The following is a 22,720-nucleotide window of genomic DNA, read 5'->3' as shown; positions in this document are numbered from 1 at the left end:
TTGGTAACACTAAATTACTTATCACCTCACTGAAACGGTGTTTAATTTTGTTCTGATCGTGTCCACGCTCTACCCTAACTCTTTCTGTTCAATCTGAATCCTTACATCTTAGCCCTCCTACATTTATTTGTCTGCACTAATGTTGAAATCTTTTCCCAAGCGAACTGTACTGGTCAGAATATTTCGCGCTCTTCAATCCTTGTATCAGCTTCTTTCAAAGATAAGCTACAGGTCTGGTCTTCCCGATATCTGCACAGTTTACTTGCATTTTATTAGTTCGATCCACACAGCGTTCAATTTCTCCTTCTTTGAAATTTCTTTAATTTCCTTATTGGTGCAGTGGTCGCTGACTGTCAGGGTTACAAAGGGTCAGCTTCCTTACTTGTTTCTCTAATTTCGAAGTGTGGTTTCTGTTTCTCGTATTTACAATACCATTCAAGGAATTACCCAGATCTTCGCATGCACCTAACGTACAGCGTCTGTTTCCAGATCGTCCAACTTCTCCTTTGTCCACCTAATATTTTCCTGCAGTCCCTGGTCTTTCCTAAACACGCGTATACCTTTTTTCTCTTCCGATTTTTGAAGATCGTCCACTTTATAACTGAAATCTCAGCAACACGTCAGCTGGTGATATGGTAATCCGTCCTCGTCTCCCTCTACCAACATCATATTTAGGTTTCTCAGGACCATCACATATTCGCTACTTTAAACGCATCATTCTATTTGATAGTTTTGCTTCCTTTCCTTCCTTTATTACCACCATCACATATTCAGCCACTTACATGTGTCTTATCATTTTTTCTACTTACTGGTTTACTTTCTTTGTATTCACTTGGGTGCTCAAGGCTCTGTAATGTAAGAAAAAAATGAAACAGAGAGTACAATTACAGCTTATCGTTCTACTGACCAACGGTGAGAACTGTTTTTTGTCATCAGTCTTCTCACTGGTTAGATGCGGCCCGCCACGAATTCGTCTCCTGTTCTAACGTCTTCATCTCAGAGTAGCACTTGCAACCTAAGTCCTCAATCATTTGCTGAATGTATTCCAATCTCTGTCTTCCTCTACAGTTTTTCCCCTCTATAGCTCCCTGTAGTACAATGGAAGTCATTCCCTCGTGTCTTAACAGATGTCCTATCATTCTGTCCCTTGTCCTTATCAGTGTTTTCCGCATGTTCCTTTGAAACGTCCCCTTAGAAAAATTGTACAGGACTGAGCTTAAACTGGCACACAATATTTTTAGCGCAACGCAATCTGACTTTCAAAAATCCCTACAAAAGAATGGCCCTGACTAACATTAACCTATACCTTTCACAAATCACTTACCTCACAAAAATCTTCATTACTCGAACTACTGCAATACAGCGAGCGCCACTACTGTCAGCTAAATAAAAGATTCAAACTACGGAAGGCACTAACTACTGATCGGTATGTTAGCAAATGAAAGATTTCAATAGAGAACAAACAATGTATTTACCTTAATAATCATAATATATATAGCAGTTCATGCCATCCAGTATTACAAATTTCAAAACTCCGCCATCTCTCCCCACATCCACCACTGCTGGCGGCTCACCCCCAACTGCGCAACGCTACGCGCTGTTAACATCCAGCTGCCGCTGCCCAACACTACAATGGCAGACAACAATGCAAACTAGCCACAGACTGCACACAGCACATCCAGTGATTTTCATACAGAGCGCTACGTAACGTTGACAATAAGAAAACATAAACAGCCTACTTACACCTTTTCTCTCCGAGTCTGCGTAGAACTTCCTTATTCCTTACCTTATCAGTTCACCTAATTTTCAACAATCGTCTGTAGCACCACATCTCAAATGCTTCGATCCTCTTCTGTTCCGGTTTTCTAACACTCCACGTTTCACTACCATACAATGTTGTACTCCAGACGTACATTCTCAGAAATTCCTTCTACAAATCAAGGCCGGTATATGATATCAGTAGACTTCTCTTGGCCAGGAATGCCCCTTTTGCCATTACTAGTTTGCTTTTGGTGTCCTCCTTGCTCCGTCCGTCGTTGGTTATTTTATTGCCTAGGTAGCAGAATTCCTTAACTTCATCTACTTCGTAACCATCAAGCCTGATGTTAAGTTTCTCGCTCTTCTCATTTCTGGTACTTCTCATTAACTTTGTCTTTCTTCGATTTACTCTCAATCCTTACTATATATTCATTAGACTGTTAATTCCGTTCAGTAGACCATGTAATTCTTCTTCACTTTCACTCATAATAACAATGTCATCAGCGAATCGTATCATTGATACCCTTTCACCTTGAATTTTAATTCCACACCTGAACCCTACCATCATTGCTTCCTCTATGTACAGATTGAAGAGTAGAGGCAAAAGGATACAACCTTGTCTCACACCCTTTTTAATACAAGCAATTCGTTCTTGGTCGTCCACTCTTATTATTCCCTCTTGGCTGGTGTACATATTTTATATGACAAGTCTCTCCCTGTAGCTTGTCCCTACTCTTTTCAGAATTTCGAACATCTTGCACCATTTTACATTGTCGAAAGCTTTTTCCAGGTCTGAAAATCCTCCGAACGTATCCTGACTTTTCTTTAGTCTTGCTTCCATTATAAGCTCAACGTCAGAATTGCCTCTCTTGTGCATTTACCTTTCCTAAAGCCAAACTGATCGTCATCTAGCGCATTCTTGATTTTCTTTTCCATTCTTCTGTGTATTATTCTCATAAGCAACTTGGATGCATGAGCTCTTAAGTTGATGGTGCAATAATTCTCAAAGTTGTCAGCTCTTGCCGTCTTCGGAATTGTGTGGATGATGCTTTTCGGAAAGTCAGATAGTATGTCGCCAGACTCGAACATTCTACACACCAAAGCGAATAGTCGTTTTGTCGCCATTTCCCCCGATGATTTTAGAAATTCTGATGGAATGTTATCTATCCCTTCTGCCTTATTTGATCTTAAGTCATCGAAAGCACTTTTAAATTCTGATTCTTATACTGGATCCACTATCTCTCCTAAATCGACTCCTGTTTCTTCTTTTATCACATTAGAAAAATCTTCCCCCTCATGGGGCTTTCAATGTATTCTTTCCACTTATCCGCTTTCTCCCCTGAATTCAACAGTGGAATTCCCGTTGCACTCCTAGTGTTAACACCCTTGCTTTTAACGTTACCGAAGGTTGTTTTGACTTTCCTGTATGCTGAGTCTGTCCTTTCGACAATCATTTCCGTTTAGATGTCTGCACGTTTTTCCTGCAGCCAATTCGTCTTAGCTTCCCTGCACGTCCTATTCATTTCATTTCTCAGCGACTTGTATTTCTGTATTACTGAGTTTCCCGGACCATTTTTGTACTTCCTTCTTTCATCGACCAATTGAAGTATTTTTTTCGCTACCCACTGTTTCTTCGCAGTTACCTTCTTTGTACCTATGATTTCCTCCCCAACTTCCGTGAGGTCCCCTTTCAGAGATGTCAATTCCTCTTCAACTGAACTGCCTACTGAGCTATTCCTTATTGTTGCACCTATAGCCTTAGAGAACTTCAAGCGTATCTCGTCATTCCTTAGTACATCCGTATCCCACTTCTTTGCGTTTTGATTCTTCCTGAGTAATGTCTTAAATTTCTGACTACTCTTCATCACTACTACATTGTGATCTGAGTCTATATCTGCTCCTGAGTACGCCTCACAATCCAGTATCTGACTTTGGAATCTCTGTCTGACCATGATGTAATCTAACTGAAATCTTCCAGTATCAACCGGCCTTTTCCAAGTACACCTTATCTTCTTGTGATTCTTGAACAGAGTATTTGCTATTACTAGCTGAAACTTGTTATAAAATTCAGTTAGTGTTTCTCCTCTCTCATTCTGTGTCCCAAGCTCATAATCTCCTGTAACATTTTCGTCTACTCCTTCCGCTACCACTGCATTCCAATCCCCAATGACCATTAGATTTTCATCCCCTTTATATACTGTATTACCCTTTCAATATCCTCATACACTTTCTCTATCTCTTCATCTTCAGGTTGCAACGTCGGCGTGTATACTTGAACTGTCGTTGTTGATGTTGGTTTGCTGTCGATTCCGATAAGAACAACTCTGTCACTGAACTGTTCACAGCAACACACTCTCTGCCCTACCTCCCTATTCATAACGAATCTTACTCCCGTTATACCATTTTCTGCTGCTGTTGATATTACCCTATACTCATCTGACCAGAAATCATTGTCTTGTTTCGACTCGTAGAACGTTATCCTTTCGTTGATAATTCAATCTTTTTCTCATGATAACCTCCCCCTTGGCAGTCCCCTCCCGGAGATCCGAATGGGAGAGTGTTCCGAAATCTTTTGCCAATGGAGAGATCATAACACTTCTTCAATTACAGGTGACATGTCCTGTGCATACACGTCACGTGTCTGCAATGCAGTGGTTTCCATTGCCTTCTGCATCCTCATACCGTTGATCATTGTTGAGCCTTCCGCCTTTAGGGGCAGTTTCCCACCTCTAGGACAAGGAGTGCCCTGAACCTCTGTCTGCTCCTCCGCCCTCGTTGACAAGGCCGATGACAGAATGAGGGTGACATCTTATGCCGGAAGTCTTCGGCCGCCAATGCAGATTATTAATCAAAATTTAAGCAGCAGCAGGATTCGAACCCGCGATCGAAGACGTTTTGATTATGAATCAAACACGCTACCCCTACACTACGGAGGCAAAAATTACAGCTGGAAAACGAGGTCGGATTGGACAAGCATCGACATTAATATACGGCGCCCACTTTCGAAGCATCCATCCGGAGGTTTAGGAAATTGACGGAAAACGTACACTGGATGACTGGGAAAGTGCCTCGGCATTTAATATCGGTCCACTGTCTAACCATGAACCACCTCAGTCGCCGTGTATAAAAATAATCACTGTTGGTTTCATGGCAGTTTTGGGAACACTAGCTGTGTAACCGTATTGAACTTAGCTAGAAAGGTCTGAAGCTCGACGATAACGGATTAAAACGGTTACCGCCTAGATTAAATCATCACTCTGTCTGTAATAAATAAAGGTTTATTCGAGATGACAGCAGTTCAAATAATCGACCGGTCATTCAAATGTAACATTCAGCAGTTCTCCAAACCGCTAAAGGCAAGTGTCAGAATGGTTCGTTTGCAAAGCCACGGCCGATTTGCTTTCCTATCAACCACCAATACAAGCGTGTGCAACGTTTATAATAACCTCGACGTCGGCGGGAAGTTAATACCTTTTATTCCTTCTTTGCTAGCAACAGATAACACAACAGGCCCTTGAATCTGTCACAGACACGATCTGTGTTCCTGGCTTCTCGATAGCAAGGACAGAATTTGCTCGCTCAGGGTACTAAAGTGACTTCATGTTAGAGGCATCATAGTTTGAAATCTTTTTCACTTTCCCTCAACGCGTTTGTATAGTGCAACGACGTATGAAGTGTCACATATCACAAAAGTTTTATTTCTTTGACTGCCAACTTGAATTTTTCCCTCAGAACTTAGAGGATACAAGTGTAGCACTGGAAAAGCGGTTTGTGGGGTGGTGAAGCTCAGCGTGTTGGCAAATATTGTTGAAATTGTGCAACGTGAATACAAAAGAAAACGACCAAATTTGTCCTTCTAAACTTGTGTTAGTATGAAACGTTTGTCTTTCCAAGGTTTCGAAACTATGTATTTTTCATAAACAATAAAACATCTACTTTTGGAAAATATTATGTGATACGAAATCTCTACTTTCAAATCCTTATTCCCCATAACCATAACAAGTTAAAAACCGTAGGTTTATCCAGATGGCAGATAAAAAGTTACAGTATGTTGTACAGTTTAACCCACTATTTGTTGAATGTTATTAATGAAGCCTTCCGTCACTTTGTGATAGGAAAATTGCATTATTCAAGATAAAGTTGCTTATTAGGTACAGGTTTTCGATTTATTAAGCCACCATTAGGTAACAATTGACTTAAATCCTCAAGAACTTTTCAATAAAGGCAATGCCTGCGCTCTTAAACTTTGGTCTTGACGTTAGGTAGCAAATGTGGAATCGAGTGCTCATCACTAGTGTTATATATCCAATATACGAAGATAGTTAGATGCAGTTCCACACAAATATTTAATTGCTATTACTATTATTACATGCACATTAAGAAAGAGTTACTATTGTTGTTTTTAGTGTAGAGTGTAGGGGCACACTGATTGTTAAACACAATGTAGGATGATAACAACCTAATGATACTGTACGTGTACAACGTTGTTAAATTAAAGTACACAACGAATATACAGTACTGAAATATATAGTTTCTGTGAGTGTAATATTATCTAGGTGCAGAATTCATAAATGATGAAAAAGAATAAGAGGCATAGAATATGTTAACAATAATATATAATCCACATTACCAGCTTTCCACCATAAGTTACAGTAGGCCTACACTGAATGTATGAGAACTATATTAAAGGCAAACAGGTCTGGACATTCTAATAAGAATGCAATAGACACAAAGTTATCAAACAAAGGACTGTAAGAAAAACAAAACCTTGAGATGACGTAACCATCTATGTTGAGGTGACGGTGTGTGTGGATGGTTTATTCGCTCATGTGGACGATTTTTTCACCTGTATCTGATCACTGGGACCATATGAGACCTCAAGTTGCTTCCAATAAGTTTTCTTTTCCTTTCGTTGTTAAATGTTAGATTTCCGTTTTTCTTTGGATCTGTGACCTTCCCTCAGCAATGTTCAACAAATGTAGAATCTGCAACTTTCTATGGACCTTATGTATATCTTCATTTTCTCCACTTATCAGTCACCTCACCTGTAGTTGACATCCTTATTTGCCTTCTGACTCTCTGTCCCTTTATAATACTGAATTTTCTGTAGTTCACCGATATGGCGTCCATCAGGGCATTCCACTTCTGTGTCCAGACATAATTGCTCTTTTTTTCGTGTAGGTTCATAAATTGAGCTGAAAACGATATAATGGAAATAATTTTTTTTATTTTGTGTAGAATTACCATTTGTCACTACCATGATAAAAATGTTGCTGAATTTACTTCATAATAATTTGTCATTATGGTAGTGTTAACCGGGCCTCTTTTTGCTGAATTTTCCAGTATAATATATGCTTATATTTTATTATTAAAACTTCAATTTACAACTGCATGGGGAATTAAGAAAGAAGAATAATTTCTTCCAAAATACCTTCAGGTTGTGCTTCATGGAAATATTTGGGAAACAGAACGTTAATGGCTGTCGCCTGGTACGCAATGTCTCTTATATTTTTCTTAAACTCTCTTAGTGATAAATTACCGGTTCTCATGTTTTGAGTAGGTGGGGGGTAATTAAATGTAATTTAGAGCGGCATTCATATTTGACCGAAATGCAGCGGCAGTCGACTGTAATGGAATTTAATTAACGCTTAATTACAAATGTATCAGCCCGGGGCACTTTGTAACCAAGATCTCCCACTGTTCTGGGGCTGTAGCACACCTGCTTTTCATGGCAGTTTCCCACGCTTCTTCTCAAATGGTAAACGACTGTAAAATAGGGTCATTTATCTACGGCCATTTCTAGTCCACAGAAAATTTAAGTACAGCAAGCAATAATAGAATATCTTTAGTTTTACTTTGTTCTAATAATATAAACTTTTTATGCATATTGCATAAAAGCTTTACAAAACACGGCAGTCATGTATTTCACTTACAATAAAACTTCCGTCTTGACCAAACACTCTCGTCTTGACAGCAAATATTTCATTTATCATGACATGTTTCAGCATTATGCTGTTTTCAAAGTAGCTAAGTAATAAAGGAATAGCATACATTGAGAAACATATGAGCTGTACCAACTGAATACGGCATGCACATAATAGAATTTGCACCCATCAAATTACTATTGATGCAGACTATCATGTCAAAGCTAATCACATAAACACTAAGTACAAACCGGACTATGTGTGGCCATAGAACGCTAAGAAAAACGTTCTGTCAGATGGCACTAACATACAAGGGCTGTTCATTTATTACGGTCCGATCGGTCGCGAGATGGAAACCACAATGAAAATTGCACATATTTCAGATGCAACAGTTAACTACACCTTCCAGCTACTTCTCGAGATAGTCGCAGGTCCGACTTATACATTTGTCGTAACGTTGCACCAACTTACCATTACCCTCGACATAGAAAGCAGCCACCTATGTTTTCCACCAATTCTCTACACTAGTCTGCAGCTCACTGTTTGTACCAAAATGATGTCTTCATAGCGAGGTTTACGTGAGGACAGACGAAACTCGGATGGAGCCAAATCCGTGCTGTACAGTGGGTGATGAAACACTTGCCATAGAAAATGCTGCAGGAACGTTTTAATTATCGCCGTAGTGTGCAGCCGAGAATTGTTCTGAAGACGAAAATGCGTGACAGTTACGTTATGTGTATTTCATGAAATAAGGCGAAATATCTCAGCAGGCGCTGATACATGGCGGGAGATACTGTTTTCTAGGCATTTTTAGACTGATCAACTACCTATCTAATTCGCACAGACATAGGCAGCTCTGCGTCGTGGAATGCAAGCAATAAGGTCTTAGTAGGTTGTTGGAGGGAGTTGGTACCACAGCTGCACATAAAAGTCACCTACGTCCCGTAAATTCCAGGGAGGGGGGCGCTGAAGTCTGACGCCACGTTCAGTAACATCACATATGCGTTCGATTGGGTTCAGATTCGGCGAAGTGGTGGCCAGCACATCGATTGGAACGCTTCACTGTGTTCCTTGAACCACTCCATCACACTCCTGGCTTTGTGACATGACGAAATATCTTGCTGAAAAATGCCATTGCCGTCGGGAAACATGACGTCATGGAGTGATGTGCGTGTTCTCCAACCAGTGTACGATATTCCTTGGCCGTCTTGGTATCTCGCACAAATTTCATTGGGCCCGGGGATGCCCACGTGAATGTTCCTCAGAGCACAATAGAGCTGCTGCCATCTTACCTCTGACCTGGAGTACAGATGTCAAGACAATATATTCAGCCGATTATAGAATAAGTCGTTACGTATCCCGAAGGATCAGTAGAAGATAACTTTGAACTATTTCTGAAGGCCTCCAAGTTAGTAATACATACAAACGTGTGTAAACCAAGGGAAAATCTAAATGTAATGATTACTAAAACAAATATGTTTTGAATGTAATTAAACGTAACAAGAGTGCAGAATCTACAGGGTGACAATTATTAAACTATTTGAAATAGAATCGTCATAGCTTCTGTACGGTTGACCGTGGGGCATAATGGGAATTAGTTTGCGCTGTATGGTTTGGTTTAGCGACGAAGCCCACTTTCATTTGGATGGGTTCGTCAATAAGCAAAAATCACACATTTGGGGGAGTGAAGATCCGCGTTTTGCGATCGAGAAGTCTCTTCACTCTCAACGGGTGACTGTGTGGTATGCAACGTCCATTCTCGGAATAAGCGGTTCGATATTCCTTGATGGTACGGTAACTGCCGAACTGTACGTGAAGGTTTAGGAAGATGATTTCATCCCCATTATCCAAAGTGACCCTGATTTCGATAATATGTGGTCCACGCAAGACGGAGCTCGACTCCATCGAAGCAGGAGAGTATTTGATATCCTGGAGGAACACTTTGGGGACCGCATTCGGCTCTGGGGTAGCTAGAGGCCACTGGCATGGACCTCGATTGGTCGCCATATTCTCCGGATCTGAAGACGTGTGACTCCTTATTATTGGGCTATATTAAAGGCGAAGTGTATAGCAATAACACCGAAACCATTGCTGCAAACAGCCATTCAGGAGATCATCGAAGCATCGATGTTCCGACACTTAAGCAGGTCATGCAGAACTTCGCTTTTTGTCTGCGCCACATGATCACGTGGCCTTTTGTGCCGTACTTGTCGCTTCACGTTTCAACTCCACTTTCACATCGGAAACAGTGGGCCTAGAGATGTTTAGGAATGTGGAAATGTCGCGTACAGGTGTATGACACAAGTGGCACCCACAAGTGACACATCCCGAAGATAGGAAGTAACGTTCGGCCATTGTGCTTAACACGGGTCCACACCATAACACCTAGGCCATACCGGTGACGTTCATAAACACTCTGTGATTTCTAATGTGCCCTCCTCTCCACAAATTAACTGATGTACACAGTCGCACCAATCTGTACGAAGTCGATGCATCTACGTTGATCCAGTCGACAAGTAAGAAGATGTACAAGTCATGTTTTAGTTATCGAAAATTCATATATTGGCTCCTTTTGGTGCCTTGGATTTGACCTAGGATCATACGATTTTGAATGAACCGGCCTCTAGCAGCCACTTGTGACAGTGAAGCGGGATTCGTTGGAGAACATCATTCTGGACCACTGTTGCTGACCCCAACCTACATGCTGACTGCACCAGTGAACTCTTTTCCGACAATGGCGTGGTTGAAGTGGGATAAATTGAACAGGCTTCCGAGCATACAAAGCAGCCTGGATCAATCGTCACGAGATAGGTTTGGCAGCGACACATACCGGTAGCGGTTGCGAGGTCTACAGCAATCTGTCTAGAAGTGAAATGTCTTTTTCTTTTCGCCACTAGGGCTACGTATAGATCCTCTTGCCGTCTGGCGGCCCGTCTACGACGACCTGCATGCTCCCGCATAATGTTTCCACATTCAGCGGCCTTTTTTACTCGCAAGATGACTTTTTCGGACACACTCATTACTTTGGACACAGTAGTGACACTCGGAGTCGCTCAGAGCCGTCCAGTTGCCTTTCCGCGATCGTAAACATTGAGATGATATGTCGCAGACATGTCGCCGTATCACACGCAATGCCACACTGATCAGTTCCACAACAATCGCCGAATAACCTAGTGCTTAAACTGTCGAATGCATGTATAGCTTTCTTGCACAGGCTTTAGTACTCGTACATCTGACGTCCCGCTCTCTGCATCGCCTTTCGCTATCATTGGTAAGGTATTTGTTGCAGTTGATGTTCTCTAGTAACTGGCAGTTATTCCTTAGCAATTGTCAGTTGTTACTTACCAGTTTTCAAGAAGCGTAAAATATAAGTAAGGTACGGTCTAGAATGGAAACATCCCCCTGTCTGCGACGAAGCCATGAAAGTTCAGATGTCTGACGGACGCGTCCATGACTGGGGTGGTGCCTGTCACTTTGCAAAAAAGAGAATGATGAAGGTAGGCCGCCGGCCGGAGTGGCCGAGCGGTTCTAGGCGCTACAGTCTGGAGCCACGCGACCGCTACGGTCGCACGTTCGAATCCTGCCTAGGGCATGGGTGTGTGTGTTGTCCTTAGGTTAGTTAGGTATAAGTAGTTCTAAGATCTAGGGGACTGATGACCTCAGCAGTTAAGTCCCATAGTGCTCAGAGCCATTTGAACCATTTTTGACTGTAGGCCGACAGCACACGCTTCCGGGGCATTGCTAGAATTAGGAGCACTAGTGTGTCATTCGCTATAGAAAAGATCCATTTCCATTTGGAGCACAGAAGTTTCCTTTTTTCCAGGAGTGCAAGTCCCGCAAGTTTCGGTGGAGAACTTCTGTGAAGTTTTAGTGGCAGGAGATGAGGGACTGTCGCAAGTAAAACTGTGAGAAGGATTTATGAATAGTGATCGAGTACCTCAGCTGGTAGAGCACTTGCCCGCGAAAGGAAAAGGTCACGGTTTCAACTCTCGGTCGGGCACACAGTTTAAATATGGTGTGAAGTTACAAGATATGGTCTTTAAAATACGTGTGTATATATATTACTCCTTTAGCGCCCATTATCCATGTAGAGCTATACTGGGATATATCTCAATCCGCGACCAAAACGCAGAGTCGAAGAAATAAATTTCTGGAACGCAATTTCTGTTTTTATAAATAACAGAAACAATCACTCTGCCTGAGACAATCCATTAACAGAATGGAAAAAGAATCAACTAATTCATTTTCTTCATTCAGAGATGGATAGAGCAACAATTGGGTTCCATTTGGGTTCCATCGACTCCTCTGCTGCAGAATTCCGATGTGGGAGACGCTCCACCCGGAGTGGAACATCAGCACTGCCGGAGCCGCCGCGGTATACCGCAAGCAATCCGGAGGCACTTGCCACCAGTTATGCCGTCGCAAAAAAAAAGGAGCAGAAAAAAATGTAATCAAACTCGTACGAAAGTCTGCCGTCATGTTCGCACAGTGGACTGTGCAGGCGGTCACACCGACACATTCATATAGGCGCTCGCACTCATACGCGAGCACAAAAGCAGTAACATGTGCGCCGCTGGTTCGCAATCTGCAAATTGCCGCGCCGCGAGGCTGCACTAATTCCGCAGAGTAATATCGCGAGCAGCGGCCGAGCCCGGCCGTGGCGCGGCGCGGCGCAACGTGACGAATGGAAGGCGCGCAGGCATTCAGCGGCCCGAAGAAACGTTTTTCCCGGGGCCCGGCTGCTGCCGCTGCTGGAACTGAAAGAAGGCGAGACCCCGGCCGCTATCAGCAAGGTTGGCATGGGGCGAGGGGGTGGGCGGTTGTAGAGGGGTGAGGAGGGGACCGCTGCCTCCGCTATTCTTCGCTCGTCCGCCTCCCGCCGAACAATCGCAGCCCGCCTGCAGCGGACGACTGCGAGCAAATGCCGGAATAGTCATCAGGGAACATTAAAATTTAGCCGCTTCCAGAGAAGAGCGCTTTCAGATGATCTGCGATGAACTTCTCTCACGGAAACACTTGTGCAAGCTCTCCGCTTGAACACTCCCTGAATATGCCCTCTCCATCAAGAAGATTAATCTGACGGACGGAAAGTGAGAGAATGCAAAAGTGGTGTCGATGAGCTGCCGAGTACATTCGGCCCGTAAATCAGGAGGGATGAATTTGACTGAGGTAAAATAAAAAACCTTCCAGCTCAACAACTATTTGCGTAAAAATATGGTACGCACTCCTATTAATACTTTAAGAAGGCATCCTAAAACATAACGTGACATATACGAGGGGATTCGATAAGTAATGCCGCACTTTTTTTCTCAGAATTTGTTGTAAGATATTGCAGAATATTCCCGCTTTAGCACCTGTAGTTTCATCAAGTTCCGATAGGTGGTAGGCACTATAAGTAGCCTTCAAAATGGCTTCTGTAATAGGGGTGCGTTCCAAGCAGAGAGTTGTCGTTGAGTTCCTTTAAGGAAATCCAGAGCATCAGAGATACAGATACGCACCTGCAGAATGTCTACAGAGACCTGAAAATGAACAAAAAAAGCACGATGAGTCTTAGTGTTTTACCCTACAAACAAGTGGTTGAGCCGATATATATTTTAACATTAACGAAGAGTCGTTGGTCGAGGCATCTGGCATCGTCGCAACTCCTGCAATCCTATCCGATATCCCGCGTGCCAGCGGACCACACACAGCTGTGACTCCTACAACGTTGGAACGTGCGGACACTCTCATTCAAGGTGATCGACGGAACACAATCAACCACTTCGCTGAACATTTCCACAATTGGACATCTCTGATGGTACTGCTGACACACTCATCCACTATTTGTGGTACTCAAGGTTGTGTGAACGCTGGGTTCCTTGCCGACGAACAAAATACCATAAACAGCAACGAAGGACCATCTGTGTGGAATTTTTTTGTACTTTAAGAGGCTGATCGTGACAATATTTTGTCGAACATCATCGCAGGCGATGAAACTTGGGTTCATGATTTCGAATCGGAAACGAAACGGCAACCCATTCAGTGCCGCCAGACCATATCTTCTCCAAAGAAAAAGTTCAGAGCCGCACCCTCAGCCGATAAAGTTGTGGCGATGATTTTCTGGGAATCTGAAGCGGTCACTCTGTTTAATGTCCTATCTCATGGAGCGACGATCAGCTCTGAAGCGCATTGTGATACCCCCCCCCCCTCCCCCCAGGAAAGACTTCAGCTGTTTCGCGGCCACAAAAATACAAAGGCTTCACACAAGCCTGCCCACCCGAAAGCGACTCACAAAAATTCACGGGACTCTTCTTCCTCATTCACCCAACAGCCCATATCTGACACCTACCAATTTCGGTCTGTTTGGCCCAATGAAGGCTGCACTCCGCAGGAAGCAGCACGTGGATGATGGGAGGCCGCTTATAAAACACTAATACGACCTATTCTTGAGTACTGCTCGAACGTTTGGGATCCCTATCAGGTCGGACTGAGAGAGGGCATAGAAGCAATTCAGAGGCGGGCTGCTTGATTTGTTACTGGTAGGTTTGATCATCAAGCGAGTGTTACGGAAATTCTTCAGGAACTCGTGTGGGAGTCTCTAGAGGAAAGGAGGCGTTCTTTTCGTGAATCACTACTGAGGAATAATGGAGAACCAGCATTTGAGGCTGACTGCAGTACAATTTTACTGCCGCCAACTTACATTTCGCGGAAAGACCACAAAGATAAAATAAGAGAGATTAGGGCTTGTACAGAGGCATATAGGCAGTCATTTTTTCCTCGTTCTGTTTGGGAGTGGAACAGGGAGAGAAGATACTAGTTGTGGTACGAGGTACCCTCCGCCACGCACCGTATGGTGGATTGCGGAGTATGTTTGTAGATGGAGGTTATTGATAAAGCATGATGTCGACTCCGACGTCGACCAGTAGAGTGGTACTATGCGGGCATGTAGACCCACCTAGTGAGGTGGCGTAAGGCCGTGAGCTGAACGGAAATTATGTTGAAAAACAGTGTTTCAGTGTTTTGTAGCCAAAGGTGTGGGAAATAATATGGTGTACTGGAATCCTGAATAAAACCAACTTGCTTTCAGAAAATAAACGTGTTGCATCACTTACCCAATTCCCTCGTGAATGGAGATTTGAGTCAGACACTTGTGTAGCATTTGGCCCCTATTTTTTAATAAAAACACTATATAACTTCGTACAGGTGTGCACACCATCAGCAGATATGTACATGATTACACTTGCAATTTTCTCTGACAGAAGAACGTCCACCAGAAAGGAGTAGTGGTCTTCATTTTTGCTGTTGTTACCAGGCCAATTAGGATATATAAGGGACATGAACAACCGCATACGTTGAGCGCTCACTGTGAAGGACACGAAGATACTGTGAGATAGCATTATAAGCAATTTATAGACTTTGAAAGAGGTCATATTGTGGATCTCCATTTGGACAGCTGGTCTATTCATGTAGTATCAAGTTTTGCGGGGCAGTGGCCCGATGTTAGACTGCATGGAAATGTGGGGGCAGGCATTTTCGTCGTAAGGATCCCGATCGACCATATCTGTGCACCACAAGGGCGCACAGCACTATTGTCCACTAAGCATATCGTAAACGCTTTGTATCTGCCACATCAACTCCATCTCCGTGCCAGTATCTAGCATATCAAGGACCAGTTACAGCAGCTATAGGCCATCTTGTCCCAGGAGAATAATGGCTTCATGGCACCCTTCCTAACCAATACGGAGCGTGTAACAGACCTCAGTGGGGCTGCTATATTATATATATATATATATATATATATATATATATATATATATATATATATATATACTCTCCGTATACTACAATTGAGCTAGTAGCGCCAGACAGAACAGTCTACTGACCTAAAGGGACATTGTACGTGAAATTCGTTGAAATTTCACGTTTTCTGTTTTCTATTCCAGAATGTTTTTTGGACTTTCCTGGACGTTTTGGTGTATAATACATTAAAATCAGACAATTGTGAGACCTTCAAATAATGTTTTGAATGTTGACGTGTGACGTCAAATTTCGCGGCTACGCATATATCGCCACAGTTGTGCAGTCATATCTTGGGAAATACACAGTCTAGAAGGCTGTAAATTGCTTTGTTTTGTGCCTACTGCTACGTTTCAGGAGTTGGCATTACGAATAAACAAATCAGTCCTTTGATTCTGATAATAATTTTCTTTAAAAGTAGTGTGATTATCTGCTATATTTGTAGCAAGCTAACTTCTATTGCTTTTTGTTCAGATGTTCAAACATGTGTGAAATCTTATGGGACTTAACTGCTAAGGTCATCAGTCCCTAAGCTTGCACACTACTTAAATTATCCTAAGGACAAACACACACACCCATGCCAGATGGAGGACTCGAACCTCCGCCGGGATCCTGTGCGGCTCTATTACTTTTTATACGTAAATAAAATAACCACGCGTAAAAGTAACTTCAAAAAACGCAAATTTGCGGGTAACAGATATGTGAGACCTGCATTTTCCTCTGAAGTATTTGAAAACACTTGTGCTAGCAATAGAGGAAACCACGATAATAATTCTGAAGTGACCACGTCTCCTAGTGCATCGAAAAGGATGGCTCAAATGGCTCTGAGCACTATGGGACTTAACATCTGAGATCATCAGTCCCCTATAACTTAGAACTACTTAAACCTAACGAACCTAAGGACATCACACACATCCATGCGCGAGGCAGGATTCGAAGCTGCGACATTAGCGGTCGCGTGGCTCCAGACTGAAATGCCTAAAATCGCTCGACCACATCGAAAAGGAAAGTAACTTTATAAACGGGCGACAGCGTTAAAAGTAATGATATTATGGACAACGTCATTATTGATCTGCAAATCCTTGCACAAGTTCTTTCTGGCTAATGTGAGACTGTTCTATGGCCCTAGATGCAGTGGTAAATGGGCAAGGGCTGGTAATGTTCTCTGCACTGTGTTGAATTTGCCTAAACAACCTGCTAGGTATACGAAATATGTAACAGCAATTGGGGACTCTGTAAATGCTGTCGCTGCAGATTCAATGGTCGCTGCTACATCAGAAGCTGTTGAGCAAAATGAGGGTGACACAGACATCAGCATTGCTGTGGATGGATCCTGGTAACAGCGTCGTTTTAGTTTTAAAAATGGTTTTACATCTGCAATAAGTATTGACACTGGAAAAGTTTTGGATTTTGAAGTTCTCAGTAAGTACTGCTGAGGTTGTACAGTGAAACAGAAGAACAGCTTACTTCATAAGCAGCAGTGTATAAAAAGTTAAGATGGCGCAAGTGGAGGAATGGAGGGTAAAGGAGCAGTTAACATTTCCCAGCGTTCGCACAAGAAGAGAGGTGTCAGATATGTGAATTGCTTAGGTGATGGAGACAGCAAGACTTCCATTGCAGTACAAAACAGTATGCCATTTCTATACAAAAACTTGAGTGTGTAGGACATGGCAAGAAAAGGATGGGACCACGCCAGCGTATCCTAAAAACTAAGCTGGGTAACACAAAACTGTCTGATGGCAAGACAATAAAATGTGCTGGGAGACTAACTGACACATTAATTGATGAATTACATGATTATCATGGGAAGGCCATTAGAGATAACTGTGACAATTCAGATAAGATAAAAAGAGTTGAGTGGACCACTTTCTTCCATCGAATATCAACTGATGAAAAGCCATGTCATGCTTTGAATCCACCTCCACCAAATACTTGGTGTAAATATAGGCAAGCTGAAATTTCTGGCACCCTCCATGAATTTACTCTTCAACATTCTCTTCCTTTGACAGTAATGGAGGCAATCAAACCTGTTTACTGAGATTTGTCAAATCTTGGGCTACTAAAGAAGTGTTTACATGGGAAGACCCAGAGTGTGAATGAGTCCTTCAATAATGTTGTGTGGTGCCGTGTGCCTAAAAATGTATTTGTTGGCTTTATGGCTCTAAAGTTAGCAATGTCTGATGCTGTAATATCTTTAAATTGTGGGAACTATGAAACACTTAAGTTTCTGGCGAAGTTAGGGGTACGATTTGGATAGAACACAGCTAAAGGACTGCGGGAACTGGATGAGTTTCGTGTACGTGAAACAGAGTTAACTGCTCAGCAAATGACATAGAAGCAAGAAAGAAAAGAAGGAGGAAAGCACTGGGCTGTTCTGAGACTGAAGAAGACACAGACTATGGGCCTGGGCAATTCTAGTGAATAAAAGACGCAGAAATGTAAGTCTGGATAAGAATTTTTAATAAAAAAATTTCTAAACCTCAATATCTCAGAACTACACTTTTTTGCCATAAATGACCCATTTTCTAAAAAAGTACTGATGGTAGTGACATGAAATTTTCACAGCATGCAAAGTGTGAGATTCTACACATATGGAACTAGAATAATTAAAATATCCTGAGTTGCTTTGTTTTTATGTTCATTTATTTACAAAATCCTGTCAAAAAATTGAGTGTTCAAAAAAAAAAAAAGAAAAAAAAGATAACATGCTCCACAATACAGTTTTATTAATAATTCTAGTTCAGTGTATCTAGAAAAGTGCTTTTAGTAATTATGGAGAATTTTAAGTATGTGTACTGAAAAGTTTCCAAGATAATGAGTCACAAGATTCGATAATTTATCATTGGTGGCATAGGACATACAATGTCCTCTTAATGGCGACACGGCTCAGGCATTACAATGAGATCCAGGCAGCCGAAATGAGGTTTCTTAAAGCTGCGAGAGGCTGTACCAGAGCAAATAGATTGAAAAAGATATGCATTAGGATGGAGTAAAACATATTTAATGTTAGAAACAAAATGCAAGACACTATTCATTCATTACTAAGTTTTGTGCTACAATTATTTTTCTCATAGCTTTACTTTCTCTGAAGCCAAGCCCACATTCATAGAGGAGATTTCAAATTTATTCTCTTTTGTTATTATAAACAATAGTTAACAACCGTACGAGATCCAGATGATGTTTAGCATGTAGTGATCGTCCGAACGGAGTGAAACAGCACTTCACGGAATCAACGTAATCATGCTCGTCCGAGTAAAATTGCCGTTGCCGCATGACTGCCGTTATGATACATTATTTCAATATTTATTCTACAGCACCGTGTGTGGTTTACAGGAATACAAGAATAATGTTTCCAACCTCTAGGGTCGTAAATCTGTTGAGATTAAAAAAGGGTTGTAAGTTCGGTTATCAGTAAATATCGTTAAACATGACAGCACTTTCCAAATATACACACAATGCGGAAACCATTAATCCCAATGATATGCATGCATTATTTCAAGCGCAATTACGAAACAACTCGCCTCTTTATACGCATCACGCCGAGCCGTTACAGCAGTACTTCACACAACCCAGCATTGCGAGTAAAATGACTATAACTAATAGTATTATTCCTGCAAAACAAAAGAAAAAATGCAAATGCTAAGGGAAAATGGAAGGGAAGCGAAAGGGGAACAGGGGAGAGAATGGGATTGGCAATGGGGAGAGACAAGGAAAACGGAATAGGGAAAGGGGAAAAGAAACAATCAAAAGAAACACGAATAGGTTAAAGGGAAAAACGAAAAATGGAAAGACAGTAAAGCAGAGAAGGATAAAAGAAAAATGGAAAACAGAAAAAGGAAAAGAAAAAAAGGGAAAACGAAATAGGAGAAAGGCTAAAAATAAGGGTAAACGGAAACAAAAGGAAACGAAAAGTTTTTTTACATCAAGGTTCATCTATAGTAACTTAATTCCTATCGATATGTAATTCGTACAGAGCAGTTTTTACTTTTGAAATTTTTGCATTTATCACAACAATCTGCCGTATCAGTGGATGTACTTGTTTGTGTCCAGTATAGTGTCTTCCCATTACAGATTTTACGAATCCGTATACACAAGAGCAAAGTGAGACTCTCAGGATGACCGTATTCTAAGCGAAACGTAAATGGACCTTGTCATAATGCAGAACTCAATTCTTTTTATCTGTATCGGAACTACATAAATGTTCACGGAGCCTTCAGAAAGATTGTGAGACTACTTTACGCTACCGTGCCGATTAATAACACGTGTGATAAAGGTAGGGAACTTGCATTCTCATTTTAAACAATGTCTACATCATTTCCGAATTTCTTTCCAAGTGTTTAAGGGAACACTAAGAAGCAAGCAGTGCCATTACCAGTGGGTCCAAAATTACTGACTGTTATAAGCGTGTAACGTTCTTTTTTAAAATGGTTTGGTGTTTTTGTTTGTTAATGAATATGACATGCGTAATGTTTGTGTCATGCAAATTTACTGTGTGACGTGTTGTTGAGCAAATGACTTGATCTGCAAAACCAATATGCAGTTTTCATAATGAAATCATTCCCTCTGAAATTTACCCATTCTCGTGAGCAACGACTTCTATGGCTCTGTGCAATAAACTGATAAAATTCCCTATGCAAATAAACAATGAAATAAATTTTCCTTAGTTCTACAGTCTCACCGGATGTAATCTTGGTATTCTGTTCTCTCCACAGTAGACATAGAAAATATTCAATCTTGTCATAGCGAAGTCCATTGCCGGCCGTAAAATAGCTTCAAACAAATAACTATAGATTGGCTGTTACAAGAAAACAACATTGCAAATGTTCCTTGAAAATGCTGGATACTGGCTCAGCGCTGCGCAGTGCTGCCCGCACTAAAGCTGTTACAAACATTAATACCTTCCTGATTCTGGTACATTAATATTTTACTGACTCTGACTGAAAAATTATTTCTTTAAAAAAATATTCATTGGGTTCAAATAAACACGACATGCAAGAGGACGAGGTACTGACAAGGGGATAATCTAAGACCAAATGCTTCAGTTTTTAAACTTGTATCCAAAGTAAAGTTTCTCCTTCACATAATCGGATATGAAACATTTTACATTAACTTCAAGATCAGTGAACATCTCAACTGTTCTACAATTCTCGCTTACTGTTGTAATTAAAAACACTTGGTTTGCTACATGACAAAAGGTCTCACACCGTTTGACAAAAAAGTATCCAAGATTTAACTTATCTGTAATCAGGATTACAAAACACACAAAATATTACAAATCGGATGTACCTAATCAACCTATACATTAAATCTGATTGAAAATACCTGGTTCATACATTCAAGGGTCAGTACTGTAAAAATTCGCGAAATCCAAATTGAGTAGCTGCATACTTAAAACTAAATATACAAAATTTCATTACCTGACAAATTTGTTCCAGTTGCTTTACCTATGAATTACATTATACATTCATTACTTTTCTATAACTGCCGTCCCAGCTAGCCACTAGCTTTAAGTCTTACATCCTACCTGTGACAGAGTGCAACGGCAACTGCACCATGTTTTACCTGCAATGGCAATCAACAAAAAGATGGTCTTGGGATGGGTAACAGTTTGGCTGGTACGTTAGCAGACATTTTTATGAACGATTTAGAATGTAAGATCTTTGCTAAGTTTCCACAACTACAAGCAGGGCTATATATTATAAACGTTATGTCGAAGACATCTTACTACTGTTAGAGGGTCACGAAAATGAGGTTACCGCATTTGCTCAAGCCATAGGCAGCATGCACTAAAAATAGCTTTTATTACATTTACTACAGAAGTAGAAGCAGCGAGCTCCATTACCTATTTAGATCTTGCTATTAAGAAAATTGATAACAGACATAAATTTTCGATTTTCAGAAAGCCTACATGTATAGATACTGTTGTCGGTGCTAGTTCATGCTATCCGCCACGATATAAAAGGGCCTTTCTCACCTCTATGATCTACCGACTCTTTTGATTACCATTGGCCGACAATGAAATACACCAAGAATTTAGTATCTTAAGGCAAATTGCAGTAGCCAACGGTTTTTCGGCAAATGATGTTATGCGCCCGTGCAATATGATAAAAAAACAACAGAAAATAAATAATAGGCAGACGCACAATTACCCAGAAAAAGAAGTAACAAAGAAAAACTGAAAACTGTTGCAATGAAATTTTACGGAAAAATGTCTCAACAAAACGCAAAGTGTGTTAGGAAATTTAAGGTTAGATGTGGTTTTCAAGCTAACAACACTCTGGAACTCCGTGTAATACTTAATTTGAGTAATAATTCTGACAAATTTGGTGGTTCTGGGATTTAAAAGATCGATTGTAACAGTGGTGACAAGTTTTATATCGGCCAAGCTGGCGTTCTTCTAAAGTAAGATTCAAGAAACATTTACGGACACGTAACAAAACAGCATTGGGAATGCATTTTGCAGAAACTGCCCACACTATAGACAATATTGCGAGTTGTATGCGTATTCTGCACAAGACGGAAGAAATTCGTGCTCTGGAACTCTTACAGGAGTCGGAGATCCACAACACTAAAAACCATGAACCCACCAGGGTAATACATTGATACAGCGCTTTTCTCCCCGACACCTATGTTGCTTTATTTAATATCACATGACGATAACCACCCACCGTCTAGCTTGTTTATACCTAGCCTTGTTGATGATTTATGTCGAGAACTGTATGCATTTGCCTTCCTTCCATACATTCGACGTTCTAATCATGTAACTGATTATATCTTACCTAATCATGGACTATATGGCGAGACAATGTAATCTTATTTGTTGACTATTAATACGTACGTTGTTTAAAGCTTTTCTGTGGGAGACGTACCACGAGGTAAAAAAAGCCCTCTAGTGGATAAGTTCTTACGATCGCTCCTCGCCTACGTAACATCCTGACGGCCGAGCCAATAGAGGGCGCTGATCATTGATCTGCCTTTTGTTATATAGAGTTATTTTGTCATATAGACATTTTATCTTTCATAGGTAATTTACAGGTACTGTAGGCAGTATATTACGTATATTTTAGTTTTGACCATAAATTCTCCATAAAAGTGTCAAAACCTATTATATTTCCTTTAAACAATTTTATATGTTACTGTATTCGTCTTTTATTTTATCATAATTGGTTTCTGTAATAGTCATTAAAATTTAAAAGTATGTTACATGTATTTTACCTAACGTATTTTCGTCATATTATGGTTCTTACTTAAATGAAGAATAT

Source organism: Schistocerca cancellata, chromosome 2, assembly GCF_023864275.1.
Source record: "Schistocerca cancellata isolate TAMUIC-IGC-003103 chromosome 2, iqSchCanc2.1, whole genome shotgun sequence".
In the NCBI taxonomy this organism is placed as follows: Eukaryota; Metazoa; Arthropoda; class Insecta; order Orthoptera; family Acrididae; genus Schistocerca; species Schistocerca cancellata.
This window is presented reverse-complemented; position numbering follows the sequence as displayed.